The sequence below is a fragment of the Cynocephalus volans genome, chromosome 1 (genome assembly GCF_027409185.1).
Source record: "Cynocephalus volans isolate mCynVol1 chromosome 1, mCynVol1.pri, whole genome shotgun sequence".
Taxonomy (NCBI): domain Eukaryota; kingdom Metazoa; phylum Chordata; class Mammalia; order Dermoptera; family Cynocephalidae; genus Cynocephalus; species Cynocephalus volans.
In genome coordinates, this window is record NC_084460.1 from 75,355,793 (window position 1) to 75,371,877 (window position 16,085).

Sequence of the window (16,085 nt, forward strand, 5' to 3'; positions counted from 1 at the left end):
TAGCTGAATACATCTTGGGTATGGATGTACTTTATGGTTTGCACTTGCAAACAACAGTTGGAGAATTTTGGCTGCAAATATGGACAATAAAGCCTGTGTTACAGAGATATGCTAAGCATGACCCATAGGTGTTACCTCAGCCGAGATGTGTAGTTAATGTAAAGCAATATCACCTACTGGGAGGACATGCAGAGATAGGTGCCACTTTATTGGAGTTAGAAAAAGTTGGCATTACTCGTCCAGCTCATAGCCCATTTAATGCTCTGATATGGCCAGTGAAAAAACCTGATGGTACCTGGAGAATGACTGTAGTCTATCAAGAATTAAAAATAGTAGTGCCTCCTTTGCATGCAGTCATGCCTTCAGTTCATGACTGGATAGATCAGCTGACAGCTCAGCTGGGAACTTATCATTATGTACTGGACCTTGCAAATGCTTTCTTCTCTATTCCAATCTCAGCTGATAGCCAAGATCAGTTCACCTTCAGCTGGGAAGGAAGACAGTTGACCTTTCAAGTATTGCCCCAAGGTTATCTGCATAGCCCAACCATCTGTCATGATTTGGTGGCTGGGGACCAAGCCAAGTGGACAAAGCCCAGCATGGTTATGATGTTTCACTACATTGATGATGTGTTGTTAACCTCTGATTCTCTTACAGATTTAACCCAGGCAGCTCCAACGCTGCTAAGCCATTTGGAACAATATGGGTCAGCTGTGAACACAGCCAAAGTACAAGGACCTGGGCTGTCAGTCAAATTCTTAGGAGTGGTCTGGTCAGGTAAGACAAGAGTCATCCCAGAAGCTATTGTAGACAAGGTACAGGCATACCCTTGACCCACAACTGTAGCTCAGCTACAGACATATTTGGGACTTCTGGGGTATTGAAGAGCTTTTGTACCCCATATGGCCCAAATGGCATGCTCACTGTATGCATTAACAAAGAAAGGAGCCCTGTGGGATTGGACTGAGGAAGTAGAACAGGCTTACTGGGCTACGAAAAGGGCAATACAGCAAGAACAGGCTTTACAAGTGGCTGATCCCACTAAGCCTTTTGATTTAGATGTAAATATCACCCAAGAGGGGTTAGCATGGGGTTTGTGGCAAAGACAAGACCAATTCCAAACACCTGTAAGATTCTGGTCTCAGCTCTGGAAGGGTGCTGAAGTATACTATTCTCTAATAGAAAAACAGTTAGCAGCTGTTTATTCTGCCTTGATGGCCACTGAAGCTATCACAAGAACTGCCAAAGTCCTGGTAAGGACAACATACCCCATACTAGATCGGCTGCGCATGTGGGCAACCAGCCCTAAAACAGGTGTAGGCCAGACTCCCACTCTGTCTAAATGGGAACCATATATAGAACAAAGAAGCACTGTGTCAATAAGTCCTCTGTCCAAAGGGTTGCAAGCTGTGCTAGGTCCAGTAGAGGTTATGGAGGAAACTTTGACACAACCCTTACCCATGGAGGTGGAGACTACACCTTTCCATGAGGGACAGAGACCTATCGCAGAGCAAGCTTGGTATACAGATGGCTCTAGCATGGGACCCTCAGCATCGTGGACAGCTGTTGCTGTCCAGCCCTTAACAGATACCGTGTGGTATGAAAATGGCACAGGGCAAAGCAGTCAGTGGACTGAACTGAGAGCAGTTTGGATGGTGATAAAAAATGAGCCTGGACCATTAACCATCCATACTGACAGCTGGGCTGTGCACAAAGGTTTAACCCTGTGGATTTCTACTTGGAAATATCAACGGTGGATGGTAGGCCACCAACCCCTGTGGGGACAAGCCATGTGGGAAGAGTTATAGGAATTGGGGCATGAGAAAGAAGTAACCCTTTTTCATGTCACAGGACATTTCCCCCTAGCCATTGCAGGAAATGATGAAGCCCATGCCTTGGTAAGATGGCTGGAGAAGGACCCAGCTACTGATGTAGTCCAATGGTTACATTGACGAATGCAGCATGCTGGCAGCAAAACCATGTGGACGGCAGCTCAAAGATGGGCCCTGCCATCTTTGAAAATGTGGTATATCTACACAATGGAATACAAATGGGAAGATGTAGTGAATGCCTGTCATGCTTGTCCAGTATGAGCTCAGGAGAGTCCAAATCCCCGCCAAGTACCCCATATAGATGGGCAAATAACTCGAGGAAGGGTGCCCCTGACTTGATGGCAAGTGGACTTTGTCAGACCACTGCCAAGGTCAGAATTTCAGATACGTCTTCACTGCTGTTGATACAGCTACTGGTCTTCTGTTTGTATGGCCTTATAAGGCCTCACACCAGGTAAACACTGAAGGCATTGAATAGCCTAGGGCCACCTATGGCCAGCCTATAGTCAGAGAGAGTGACAATGGAACCCACTTCACTGGACATGAGGTTCAGAAGTGGCCTTCCCAGTTGTCTATTCAGTGGAAGTTACATATGCCATATCATCCAAAGGCAGTAGGGATGATTGAACGATACAATGGTCTTTTTAAAAAGGGGCTAAGAAAAAAATAAAGCTGGAGGCATAACACTACCTGACTTTAAGCTATACTACAAAGCTATAATAACCAAAACCGTATGGTACTGGCATAAAAACAGACACACTGATCAATGGAATAGAGAATCCAGAAATCAACCCACACACCTACAGCCATCTGATCTTTGACAAAGGCACCAAGCCTATACACTGGGGAAGAGACAGCCTCTTTAGCAAATGGTGCTGGGAGAACAGGATATCAATATGTAGGAGAATGAAACTAGACCCTTACCTTTCACCATACACTAAAGTCAACTCAAAATGGATTAAAGAATTAAATATACACCCTGAAACAAAACTTCTTAAAGAAAACAGGAGAAACACTTCAGGAAGTAGGACTGGACACAGACTTCATGAATATGACCCCAAAAGCACGGGCAACCAAAGGAAAAATAAACAAATGGGATTATATCAAACTAAGAAGCTTCTGCACAGCAAAAGAAACAATTAACAGAGTTAAAAGACAACCAACAGAGTGGGAGAAAACATTTGCAAAATATACATCTGACAAAGGATTAATATCCAGAATATACAAGGAAGTCAAACAACTTTACAAGAAAAAAACAAGCAACCCAATTTTAAAAATGGGCACAAGAGCTAAATAGGCATTTCTCTAAGGAAGATATACAAATGGCCAAGAGACACATGAAAAAATGCTCAACATCACTCAGCATTCGGGAAATGCAAATCAAAACCACACTGAGATACCATCTCATCCCAGTGAGGACGGCTAAAATCCAAAAGACTCTGAACGATAAATGCTGGCGAGGTTGCAGAGAAAAAGGAACTCTCATACATTGTTGGTGGGACTGCAAAATGGTGCAGCCTCTATGGAAAATGGTATGGAGGTTTCTCAAACAACTGCAGATAGATCTACCATACGACCCAGCTATCCCACTGTTGGGAATACACCCAGAGGAATGGAAATCATCAATTCGAAGGTATACCTGTTCCCCAATGTTCATCGCAGCACTCTTTACAATAGCCAAGAGTTGGAACCAGCCCAAATGTCCATCATCGGATGAGTGGCTACGGAAAATGTGGTACATCTACACAATGGAATACTACTCAGCTATAAAAACGAATGAAATACTGCCATTTGCAACAACATGGATGGACCTTGAGAGAATTATATTAAGTGAAACGAGTCAGGCACAGAAAGAGAAATACCACATGTTCTCACTTATTGGTGGGAGCTAAAAATAAATAAATAAATTCACACACACACAGACAGAAAAACCGGGGAGGGGCGGGGAAGAAGACATAACAACTACAATTACTTGAAGTTGATACGACAAGCAAACAGAAAGGACATTGTTGGGAGGGAGGGGGGAGAGGGAGGAGGGAGGGCGGTTTCGGTAATGGGCCACAATAATCAACCACATTGTATATCAAGGAAAAATAAAAAAAAATTTAAAAGGGGCTAAGGCTATCTTCCCAACCCCCATCCCTAAAGGGGTGAACACAGCAGTTATGGCTAACAGTCAGAATTCTAAATGAGAGACCCTGCAAGGGTGGGCCCTCTCCAGTGAAAGCTCTGTTGCATAGGATTGCAGCACCTATACAACTGCAAGTCACTACTAGAGATGAGCTTTTGAAGCCAGGATATGGCAAGAATGGAAATATTCTCTTACCAGCCCCAACCTGTTTACAATAGTGACAAACAGTACAATGGGAATGGCCTTGGAGAATAGACGCCCCTCATATACGCTGGGTAGGTCTAATAGGGCCTTGGGGGAAAGAATTAGAAGAAGACTTACAAATTTCACCTTGGGTGACAAGGGCCTCCTCGAGTAAAGGTAACATGGCCTGGAACAGATAAGCGCTCTATTCCAAAGGGCACATTTGTACTATTATGGCTGATTATGAGTTCCCCTATACTGTTACGTATAGAACCTACAGATCCAACAGTACTAGCAGATAATGTATGGTATCATAAACCGGGTAAGATACCTATTCCTGCAACCATCCTTTCCCAGGATGGCAAACTAGCATGGATCTTACCAGAGAGGCGAGAACTCCCCCTATTGGTACCAATAACCCTTCTGTCTTTTCACCCATAGTGTTCTGGCTGCAGGCACCAGAGTCAACTGGATACAGACAGACGTTCGTGTGACCAATGTGTTGGCTTATTGAATATACTTATTGAATATACACTGAACTTTACACCAATGATGACTACTAACCAGACATGTGCGGCTAATAGTTGAAAGAACAGAACGACAGGACAAGCCTTAAGGCATATTGGACAGACAATAGGTTATATGAATGTAAGGGTCATTTATCCTCGCTAAGGCAACATCGTGGAAAATTCTGAATGCTTACATTGTACGGCGAGGGGCCCTGAAGGGGTGGATTGTTGGGGAAAAAATAGAAAAATGGTCAGGGCCCCTTAGAATCTTGCCAAGTATTTGCGGTAAATATGCTCAGGTGTTCCTTGTTTACTACTTAATGTAATTATGTAAGGGCACCCAGGTGTCCAGGGTTATGGACTTAAGTATAAAAGACTTACAGCTCTGATCCATACTGCTTCTCAGAACCCTCAGAGAAGCCACTAGGACAGTTGCTCCTAGATCTGAATAAAACCCATTCATTTTTCTATACCCATGGCTCCCAGGACCTTTTTTTCTATTACCTAGCTCACAGACCTGCGTGTGGAGGGTTTGTGACCCATCTGTGCAACAGAGTCGAGGGGTCTGTAAGCTCTAGCTTTACTCTTTCTTCCATTCTTTGGGCTTTACCACTTAGAATTTGTACATTTCTTGCATAGAACAACTGTAATCAGCTCTCTACTCATTAAGTAGTTTCTGTGGTAGGTGCTACTGATGCTTTTATAAGAAATGTAAAACCATCATGAGCACCCCTTAGAAGCATTTTTAGTATGCCTCAAAGTGTTCCTGGAATTAAACCACTTATATAACAGATTTTTGAATAGAAAATGACTGTGTAATTAGCATTAAGTTTTGTTGTTGTTTTTTAAAGATGGCCGATAAGGGGATCTTAACCCTTGAGTTGGTGGTGTCAGCACCACACTCTCCCAAGTGAGCTAACCGGCCATCCCTATATAGGGATCCGAACCTGTGGCCTTGGTGTTAACACCACACTCTCCCAAGTGAGCCACGGGCCAGCCCTAGCATTAAGTTTTGAAACTTAAAAGGTTTCATATTATCTTTTGGGTGAAGGAAGTTGTGAGATGGTTTTTGGAATTTAGATATAAAATTCTATTTGCCTTCTAATTCAAAATTTATACAACTCTTAAAATGGGCATTGGGTCATACTGCACTTTTATTCTCTAAAGCTGGAGGCAGGAAAACCTGAGAATATAGGCTAAAGAAAGAACTAATAAGAAATAAGGCTTATCTTTTAATAGCTGTAAGGACAGTGAAAGTAAATGGTCAGATTCCTCAGATGTTCGGAAATTCGCCAAACATGACCTATCCTGTTTAATGTAAATATGTTAATTGCACACACGCACCCAGGTGTTCCTTGGTTATTGTCTGATGTAATTGCACATGTGCACTCAGGTGTTCTTTGGTTGTCTGACCCAAATACAGGTGCTCCTGGGTTATCGGACTTGAATATAAAGGACAAACGGCTCTGATCCACATGGCCCCCTTCCCCCAGTATGCCCCTGGGAGGACCCCAGGCCACCACCAGGCTGCCACCTGGCCCCACTGCTGCTGGATCTGCCAGAGGCTGTTGCTACTGCTGCTGAGGAGGCCGGGGACTGAGCTTGTATCTGAATGAAGCATGTCAACTTTGCCGACGGTTCCCAAGATCTTTTCCAGTTATCTAGCTCATGACCTGCATATGAGGGGTCTGCAACCCAGTCTCTCTACAATGGGTTTGAATGGTCTGAGCCCTAGCCCAACACTATCCCCCACCCCCCAAATTAAGCCAGAGGCATGATAATTGACTGAAGTGTGACTCTTTAGGACTTAGCAAATTAGGGAGCTCTTTTCTCTCCAGGCAAGACCATACTTTTTTTCCTCCAGGGTCCTTTATTTTATTGCATTAGCTAAGATAGCACTTAATATTTAGTTATTTGAAAAATATTTGTTGGTTACCTCCTATACGACAGAACTTTCTTTGGACACTAGAGATACGGGGTGACAAGTAGCTGACAATCTAACTTATCTGTGTAGGCCAAAGCACAGTCTCAGACTGATTCAGTTCCTGTCTGCTTGTTGCAAAAAAATAGATTGGATCACCTTATTAATGAGTCACGGGGAAGAGGGCACTTCAGAAGAATAAACGTTCAGGAACTGTAAGGGTCTCTGAAGCATTAGCTGCATAGGGGAAAGTTCTGCTGAGTGATAGCCTCCTTTTCCTTCATTGCCCAATGCAGCTGCTATATGTCCTTCCCCTGTGTAGAGCTAGGGCTGGGTCTGGAGCTCACAGACTCCTCAAGCCCATTGTCCAGACAGGGACACAAACCCTTCACACAGGTCTATAAGCTAGGTAACTGGAAAAAACGTCCTAGGAGCCTTAGTTGAAGGAATAGTAAGCTTTATTCAGCACACACACATCTAAAAGCTGGACAGTCTGAAGAGAAACTCAGAAACTCATCTGCTACAGGCAAAGTCCAAAGAAAAACTGAGCAGCTGCCAGCAAACATGCTCTATTTTTAGATGTGAGCTCTCTGCTGGCCAGCCACTGCTGCACACACTCTGAAGAACACACAATAGCAACAAACTAAAAGATACATTGGTGAGCATGTGCACTAACTCCACCCACACACAACTTGTTTACAAAGAATGTGCTGCACCACCCCCAACCAGACCTGAGGGGAGGCAGTCTGACTAAACTATTCTATTTTCCTCACACCCTGACACCCCTGATACTTGTACACTTGGGCCCCTGGGATATCTCCAGGAAGTGTTAAATAAAATTTGTGGGAGGCCATTGATTTGGACTAGGCTCCTGCACTAAGCCTAAGAGACCAAACTAATATGAAGTTTAACTGAGGTAGCTGAGCTTTAGTTAATTGCATTAGACTCTGTAACCAATTAAGCAGTCTCTACATTTTACTTCCATTTCCTATAAATGCTGTCAGATCATGTTATTAGTTGGAGTTCTCTCAACTTGTTCTGGTTCAGAGGACTACCCAATTTGGGAATGGTTTTTGTTTTTTCTTTGATCATTTTGTTTTTCTTTTTTTTTTTTTTTTGCTCAATTAAATTCAGTCAAAATTTAAACTTGTCAGTTTAACAAAAGTTACCCCAGTAACAAAGGCCTTCTCTATTTAGGATGATTTCCTCCAGGTGTGAAAATATCTAGGGTATCTGAAACCACATACAATCCCCAGGGAAAGACCATTCCTCTACCACCTTCTCCTCCATACCAAGAAGCTGAGATTTGCCCTGCTACAGGCTCCCTACAGTTACCCCATACCTGGGAGCTGGCCAGAGGGAGTTGAGTCACCGGTGTGTAAAGAAATCGAAGGTAAATGTAAGAGTCCCTCAGATATTCAGAATCTTGCTGAACATTTGATGTAAATATGCACTTGCACCCAGGTGTTCCTTGGTTATAGTCTAATGTAATTATGCACATTTGCCCGGGTGTTCCTGTGTTGTCTGACAGAGGGTGTCACATGGTGAATGGCTGAGCAAGAGAGAGCTAACCTTTTAAAGCCATCAGAATCACACCCATTACCACCTATTAAACCATCAACTTATTACTCCATGAATGGGTCAATCCTTAACACTGTCACTGTGGGGATTAAGTTTCTAATATGTGAAACTTTGGGGTCACATTCAATGCATAGCAGTCATTTCAAAGTTTCACATAAGGTGGGAACAGGGAGACAGGATAACAGAAAAATACTGATTGGTTAACAAGTTGCTTCAGGTTAAAGATTAAAACAGAAGGAACTTCATTATCATGCCAATTGAAGATTGAAATTGGCCTGTTTGAGAAATCTCTGTTATCTCTCTCCTGATTTCTCACAGGGTCAGATAACAACTTAGTTTTATCTCGGTGATGTGGAACCTCAGCATGACTGACTCCATTTTTTAAAAAATCTGGTCTATTGGGGCCTAGTGCAGGCTCCCAAACTATGGCCTCCTGTAATTTTTGTTTAACGCTGGAGACTTATGGCTTCTGAAATGGAGGTCCCTCCTCTCTGCTCAACTTGGGATCTCCTCTGTATTCTTCTCCACTTTTGATTGGAGTAAAACCATTAGCACAATTGTGTGAATTTTTAGTTCCTTCCTAGATGTACTTCCCGATCACATGGAGAAAAGAGAGCCTAGTTGCCACTTCTCTCTCCCTGTGGGCAAAACTAGGTCCCTCTTCTCTTCCTCTTGCTAAGAACACATGCTGCAGACCCTGCAGAGCCTCTCCTCAGCCCGGATAAGAATCTATCTAATGGGGAAGTCACTCACCTGCCTGGCTCAGCCCAGCACTGGCTGTGGCTCAATCCTGCCTCTAAGAGAGCCCCAGAAGAAAACAGCTTTTCAAGTTTCTCTGCCACTTCCCATTTTGCTCACCGACAACACAAATACATATGTTGATAGTTCTGTGGTCAGAAGGAGGCTGTTAATTTCTCCATCATAAATTCCATCTGGTTAAATCATCAACACAAGTGAATCCTGATCCCCCAACTTCCATGATGGCATTTCTAAAGACTAGAAGATGTGTTTTAGTTCAATCCTTCTCTCCACTTCTCTTTGAATTGTCATGGGTTCCTTTCTTTTGAGCAGTTATGTCTTCTACAGGTGCCATCATCCATGGACACAAACTAGAAATCCTTTAGTATTTAAGGATCATGTACAGTGTCACATCATCATTACAATCGACTGTTCTCTCCCTAAGCAGTTGCCCTTTGGAAACTAATCCAAAAGAGGTTAAGTCACTTGCTCAAGGACACACAGTGAAGAGCAACATATCTTGGGGTGTGTAAGAGGAGAGGTGAGGGGCAGGTACCTAAACTGATTCTATGTGCCCTTCCAAGTCTAACACATCACGTGCATTTGTGTCTATCAGTGCATAGCATATGTGTGTCCACGTGTCCATGTTTGTGCAAATGGCTGAAAACGAACCTTCAGTTTATTTTTGAATGAGATCATTTATAAATAAGGGCATCTTGTGTATGAATGTTTGGGTACACGTGTGTGAATTTCCCTATCTAATAAATGGCACCACCATACACCAGGGTGGCCCAAAATAATTTCTCATCACCTACCCAATCAATGACCATTCCTTTTCTAGGCTATCTCCTAAATATACCTTATTGCCACAAGATCATCCCCTCTCCATCTCCGCTCTTTTTCTAGCCCAGACCACCATCATTTCTTCACATGAACGAATCCCTGGCTCTAACTTCAATCCCTCCACTCTACCCTCCACAATGGAGCAGTATTTTTCTAAAATCCAATTCCGAGCAGGAAAGACCTTTCACATAGAGCTCTGTCTCCACACTGCCCTAGGAATAACGCCCGAGTTGATTATTCCTGCTTCTGGTGGTCCCTCTCCATACTCCACCTATCTCTCTACCCCTTATCCCCTCTTTCTCTCCGCACCCAATGGTGAAGTTCTATCAACTAATTCCGTTCTGGTTGCTGGCCTTTTGTTGATCCCTCTCCCAGGGACCTTGGACCTGGTCGTACCCCTTGACAGCTTCCTGCCTATTGGTCCCGTAGGTTTCCACCCCAACCTCACTCTCTCCAGGAAACCTTCCCACCCACGTGCTTCCGCCTAAGGCAGCAATTATAACACCTGCCAGTTTGCATGTTAGCCCTTTCCAGATCATGAGCTCTGGAAGGAATAAATCCCATCCCCCAGGAAGACCGAGAGACAAAGGGACGGACAATAGCCCGCCACAGGCTGCACCAGTCCAAGCCTCAAGGGACGGCCGCACGTGCGCACTTCGCGTGAGGTCAGGCCCAGGCTCCAGAGAGCAGCAGAAATCGAGCTGAGCGTGCGTGTCAGAGCCCCCAAACTACTACTCCCAGAATCCCCTCCATCCAGGACTACAACTCCCAGCAGCCTAAGGCAGGTCCTCACGCTGGGTTTGAAAGCTTTACTTTCGCCCCGGAGTGCAGAGGGTGGGGTGATGCGTGTCTTTCCCTTTGCCACCCGAACCGAGGAAATCCCTGGCTTCCTCCCCGGGACAGTATCTGGAAAGTCTCGATTAGACTTATCGGTTTGTCAGCTCATGATGTCATTAAAAGTTCTGAAAGATAGAAACATTGGAGGGCGTGGAAGGGGCAGGAATCTCCACAGCTGCCGCCTGACCTTGCTTGTGTCAAGCAGAAGCAGGCGGCTAGAAAACCAGTGGGTCCTTAGCTCCCAGGTCCTCTCCTGCTCACACTGACTTGGAAGGTGTCTTGGTCTTTAGGGGTTCCAGTGCCCTTAGTGCCACGCCATGGGGGCCATCGGACATCCGCTGCGGAAGGTGAGGTAGGGGCGGTGGAGCCGCTGGCTAGTCTCAGTCTCTAGAGAAGCCACGTATGTGGGGCCCAGCCTTCTCTCCTCTCTTGCTCCTGGTCTTCAGTCCTCACATTCCACTTAATTCCTGCTTCAGGTCCTCAACTCCACCGGTCTAGGTGCAAGGATCCTCCTCCCCTCCCCGCCTCCTTCCCCCTTAAATCTTAAATCTCTACCCTCCAACTTCAGGTCAGCCAGGAGCTTTCAGAAGCCCACTTGGAGAGGAGAGTTCTGTACTTGAGCCTCGGTTTTCCCACTAGATATGAAGCCCCTTAGATTCAGGACAGAGAGAAAGGGTGTGATAAGATGAGTGGTCTGGGTAATTACCTTCATTGGGCCCTATTTCCCTAATTTGTAAGATGGGGACAGTTATTCGTAGAGAAGAATGGGCCTCCACTTCTTGGCTCAATCCATCAGATTTCCATAGCTAACAGTGCCTTCTACCGCACAGGGGAAATTAAAACCCTAGAGCATAGAGGAGAGGGATCACTACTTCTCTCCAAATACTTCTTGTTCAGGTCAGCTATGGCTGTGTTTGGCAGTTACAGGAATCAGGGTAATGCTTGGGAGTTAGAAAGAACCTAGAAGCTGTTGATGAACACTGCTGTTGCTCATACTGGGAAGGTGTGAAAAGGAGGCCACACTGGGGGAGGATGCCCTTGAGAGGAAAGGGAAGTGGGTGGGCCAGTCAGGTTCCAGTTCCACCCATCCAGGTGCAAGGATCCCCACTCTCCCCATCAATGATTCTTATTTGACCTTGCTCAACTTACTCTTTAGGTCACAGTTTTGTCTTCTAGATAATATGTGTATAGGTGGAGAGAGTGGTCATTACACCTTTTTCCTGTTAAGAGTTTTCCTGCACCAAGAAAATCAGATTTAGTTTATTATCAGACCACCAGAGGTCACTATTGACTAACAGTATTGGAAGAGCAATTTAGTTTAGAACTTGAGGACATACTTTCCAAATTTTATACACATTACTTAGAAAAAAAAAAACAATATCTCAGGGCAAGGGTTTAGATTTATTCAGCATCCTAAGCACAGAAGGAAAAGGAGTCCGTTAAGCTAGCGGTTCCCACATTTTGTTGAATATTGGACTCTAAAAAATATTCCTGATGCCTGGACTTCTCTCTCCAGGCATTCTAAATTTCATTGATAAGGGGTAAAATGTGGGCAACAGTATTTTTAAAACCTCCCCAGTGAGTCTAATGTGCAACAAAATTTGGGAACCATAGGCTTAAGCCCTTCTCTGTTTTAAGAAAGGGTTGTGAACCTAATCTAAACTTTATGTGGGGGCCGGCCTGTGGCTCACTCAGGAGAGTGTGGTGCTGATAACACCAAGGCCATGGGTTCAGATCCTATACAGGGAAGGCTGGTTCACTCACTGGCTGAGTGTGGTGCTGACAACAACAAGCCAAGGGTTAAAATCCCTTTACCCGGCATCTTTTAAAAAAAATAAAATAAAATAAAAAAATAAAATAAAATAAACGTTATGTGGATAAACTTCAAAGGAGAAGCACGAGTCCTCAGGGAAGCATTTCTAGGAACATGTTTGAATGCAGCTCGAACAAGAGTAAACAATAACTGCCCCTCTGTGGCACTTAGTCATTCTAGAAACAAGAGCTTCACTAGAGTGACTAGTGAATTTAATCAAGAGATCGTGATAATAGCAGCTTTCACTTACTGAGTTCATTTAACCTTCAAAATAACAAAATAAGAATAAATAAAAAAAATTTTAAAGAGAAAAAAGTAAAAAGAAAAAGAAAATCTTCAGAATAAGAGGTTAAATACCATCATTATTCCCATCTTACACATGAGCAATGAGGCACAGAAAAGTTAAACAATTTGCCAAATACAGGTACTAAATTGCAGAGCCAGGGTTCAAATCCAGGCAGTCGTCTCCAAGAGCCCACACTCTTAATCACTATGCTAGTCTACTTCTTAATCCATAAACAGTGAAATCCCCCTTACTCTCCACTTGTTCTGCATTCCCTCCATTAGTGATCACATTCATTTTCATTATTCCTTCACTCTCTCATCTCTGAAGCCTACATTTCTGGCCATTGTTCATCTTTAAGTTACTCAAGTTTCTAGCAGCATATATCTCTGTGTGCTCTGAGGAGATTCAGAAATATAATAACATTTATTTTCTCATTCTGTGGCAGGCTTTCATTAAAAACTTTATATGTATTATCTCATATGAGTCTCACAATAACAGTATCACAGGTGATGAAACAGTCTTGGTGAGATAAAGTAACTTGTTAAGCTGATATGATTTGAGCTCAGGCGCTTTGCCCTGGCTTCACTCATAGTATTTCCTTATTTCTTACCAGGTTCCAGTAAATATTTATCAAAAGGGGAAGAGAAAGGAAAGAAAGAAAAAATAGAAGGGGTAAGGGTTTTTACTGTTATAAACATTGATATTATAGAACAGGTCCAAATTCCCTCAGTCTGAGACTGAGTGAAGAAGTGGTTTTCCTAACGTACTGCTAAGATGCAATTCTGAAGCACTATTATTTGGGATTTCCCTTTGGCTTGCGCTTGTATCTTTTTCAGGGAGTGGCTTGTGTTCCCACATAAAGAGCAAACTTTGTGTTTTACCTCTCCCTCACTTCACTTAGCACATTGGCTTGTACATAGTACTATCAAAGAATCATTGGGTGGTTACAGAGATGGAGGATGACTTAGAGATTATCTTGCTCTCTTTCCTCAGTCTACAGATGTGGAAACTTGGGTCTAGGGAGAGTATTTGTACCATAATCACAGATAGTTGTAGGGATAGAACTAGAAAGCAGGTCATCTTGAGAATCAGCTCAATGCTCTTTCTACTCCTATGAACTCAGTAAATGTCGATTTGTGCATTGATTTATTTAAATGTCAAAATAACCTGTATTGTGGTTGGTACAATACATTGTACATAAGGAATCTTAAAATTTTCTTTCATAGATAGTTACCATTGTAAATAATTTTTGGCCTTAATAAGATTTGAGATTCATCCAGCCAAATAGTTTAGTGAATGGTTTTCAAAATTTGGTCTGGAGATCAGCAGCATTAACATCCCCTGGGAATTTGTTAGAAATGCAGTTTCTCTGACTCCCACTCTAGATTTACTGAATCAGAAACTCTGTTGGTAAGGACACAGCAAAATGTATTTTAACAAGCCTGCTGGGAGATTCCGATGCACACTCAAGTTTGCAAACCACTGGTTTAGGGTAAAGTGTCTGTTTATTTAATTGCTTAAATAAAATGTAACTATAATGAAAAGACTCCTTTGAAAGATTTTATATGTGATTTTTGAAAAAATTAGATATCCTGTTTATATATCATCTTGGCTAGGACTTATCTGACCCAGTAACATGGAAATATCATTTAAAATATTTTGTGAACGTCATATATATATATATATATATATATTATATATAAATATATATATATATAAATATATAATATATATAAATATATAATATATAAATATATAATATATATATAAATATATAATATATATAAATATATAATATATATATAAATATAAAATATATATAATATATATATATAAATATAAAATATATATATATATATTTTTTTTGGTGGGGCATGGGGTGTTGGCTGGCTGGTAAGGGATCCAAACCCTTGACCTCGGTGTTAACACCACATTCTAACTAACTGAGCTAACCGGCCAGCCCAACCTGATTTTTACCATATAATATTCTCTAGAATAAATCCTTTCTTAAAAGATTCAGGATTCGACTGTCACGATAAGAGCAATACAAAGCCAGTAATTGCAAGTATGTGTTTAACAGGCACATTCTTATTTCTAAAAATTTAATATAGGTCATAGAAAATTCTGCTAGTTCATAGTTTACAGAAAGATAATGTTAACTCGTAGATATATTTAAACTAGGTATAGTTAATTTATATATGTCTACCAGTGTTAGAAAAAAAGAAAGAATATGTGCTTAGCATATTTGAATCTGAGAGCTCTGTGCCTAATTAAGTAATTTCTCAAACAATTTCAGCAATAATTTAGCCAGGTAGAGGACACTACCTCTATTTCTGCTGTGCCATCCTTTCCTTGAGGACAGTGAGTATATAATTCCCTAGCTGATGCTGCCTAAATTGGGGTGAAGAGTCATGGGTCATAGAAAAATGGCAGATGTAATGGTTAATATATCAAAATAGAATAAGAGGACATGTGAGCCACCTACCATGTGCTGTGCATCGCACTAAATGCTTTAAATGCATTATCTCATTGAATCCTCACAACAGCCCTTAAAGTAGGAAATAAAGAAACTGAGGCTGTGAGAGATTAAATAACTATAATTGCATGACTGTAAGGGTCCCATTCAACTGGGTCTAAGCTCATTCATTCAGCAAATACTTATCAAGCACCTATTATGTGTCAGGCAATGTTCTAGGTACTGGGGATGCATTTGTGAAGAAGACACAGTCTCTACTCTCAGATTGCTTCTTTTCTAGTGGAGGTGAAAGACAAGAAACCAAGCAAATAACTATATAATAGTCAGGTAATGGTAAAAGCTAAATAAGAAAAAGAAGATAGGGTGAGGCAATAGGGAGTGCCAAGAGTCTGGGGTGGAGGGTATGTTACGTGCGACCTGAGGGTAGCAGCATTAGAGGGGGCCTGGAAAGCAAGGATGTAAGTTATGGGAAGATCTGGGAACAAGTTCCAGGCACGGGGAATAGCAAGTACTAAGGCCTGAGGAGGGAATGAGCAGGGGATATTCTGGGAACAGAGCGAGGGCTTCTGTGTCTAGGGTGCAGTGAAGGAGAGTAGTAGGAAATGAGGTTGGAGACAGACAAACAGGCCAGGTAGGTAATGCAGGGGCTTGCAGGCCAAGCTAAGAAATTTTAGTTTTTATCTGAGTATCATGGGAAGCCATTGGAGTGTTTTGAGTAGGAAAATGACACTCTCTCTCACATTTTAAATTCTTTTTTTTTTTGGATGTCAGCCTGTACACGGATCCAAACCCTTGACTTTGATGTTATCAGCACCAAGCTCTAACCAAGTGAGCTAACCTGCCAGCCCACACATTTTAAATTCTTGAACAAATATTTATTAAATACCTCCTATGTAGTTGAGGTATATACAATGATCTTTACCTCTAAGTAGTAA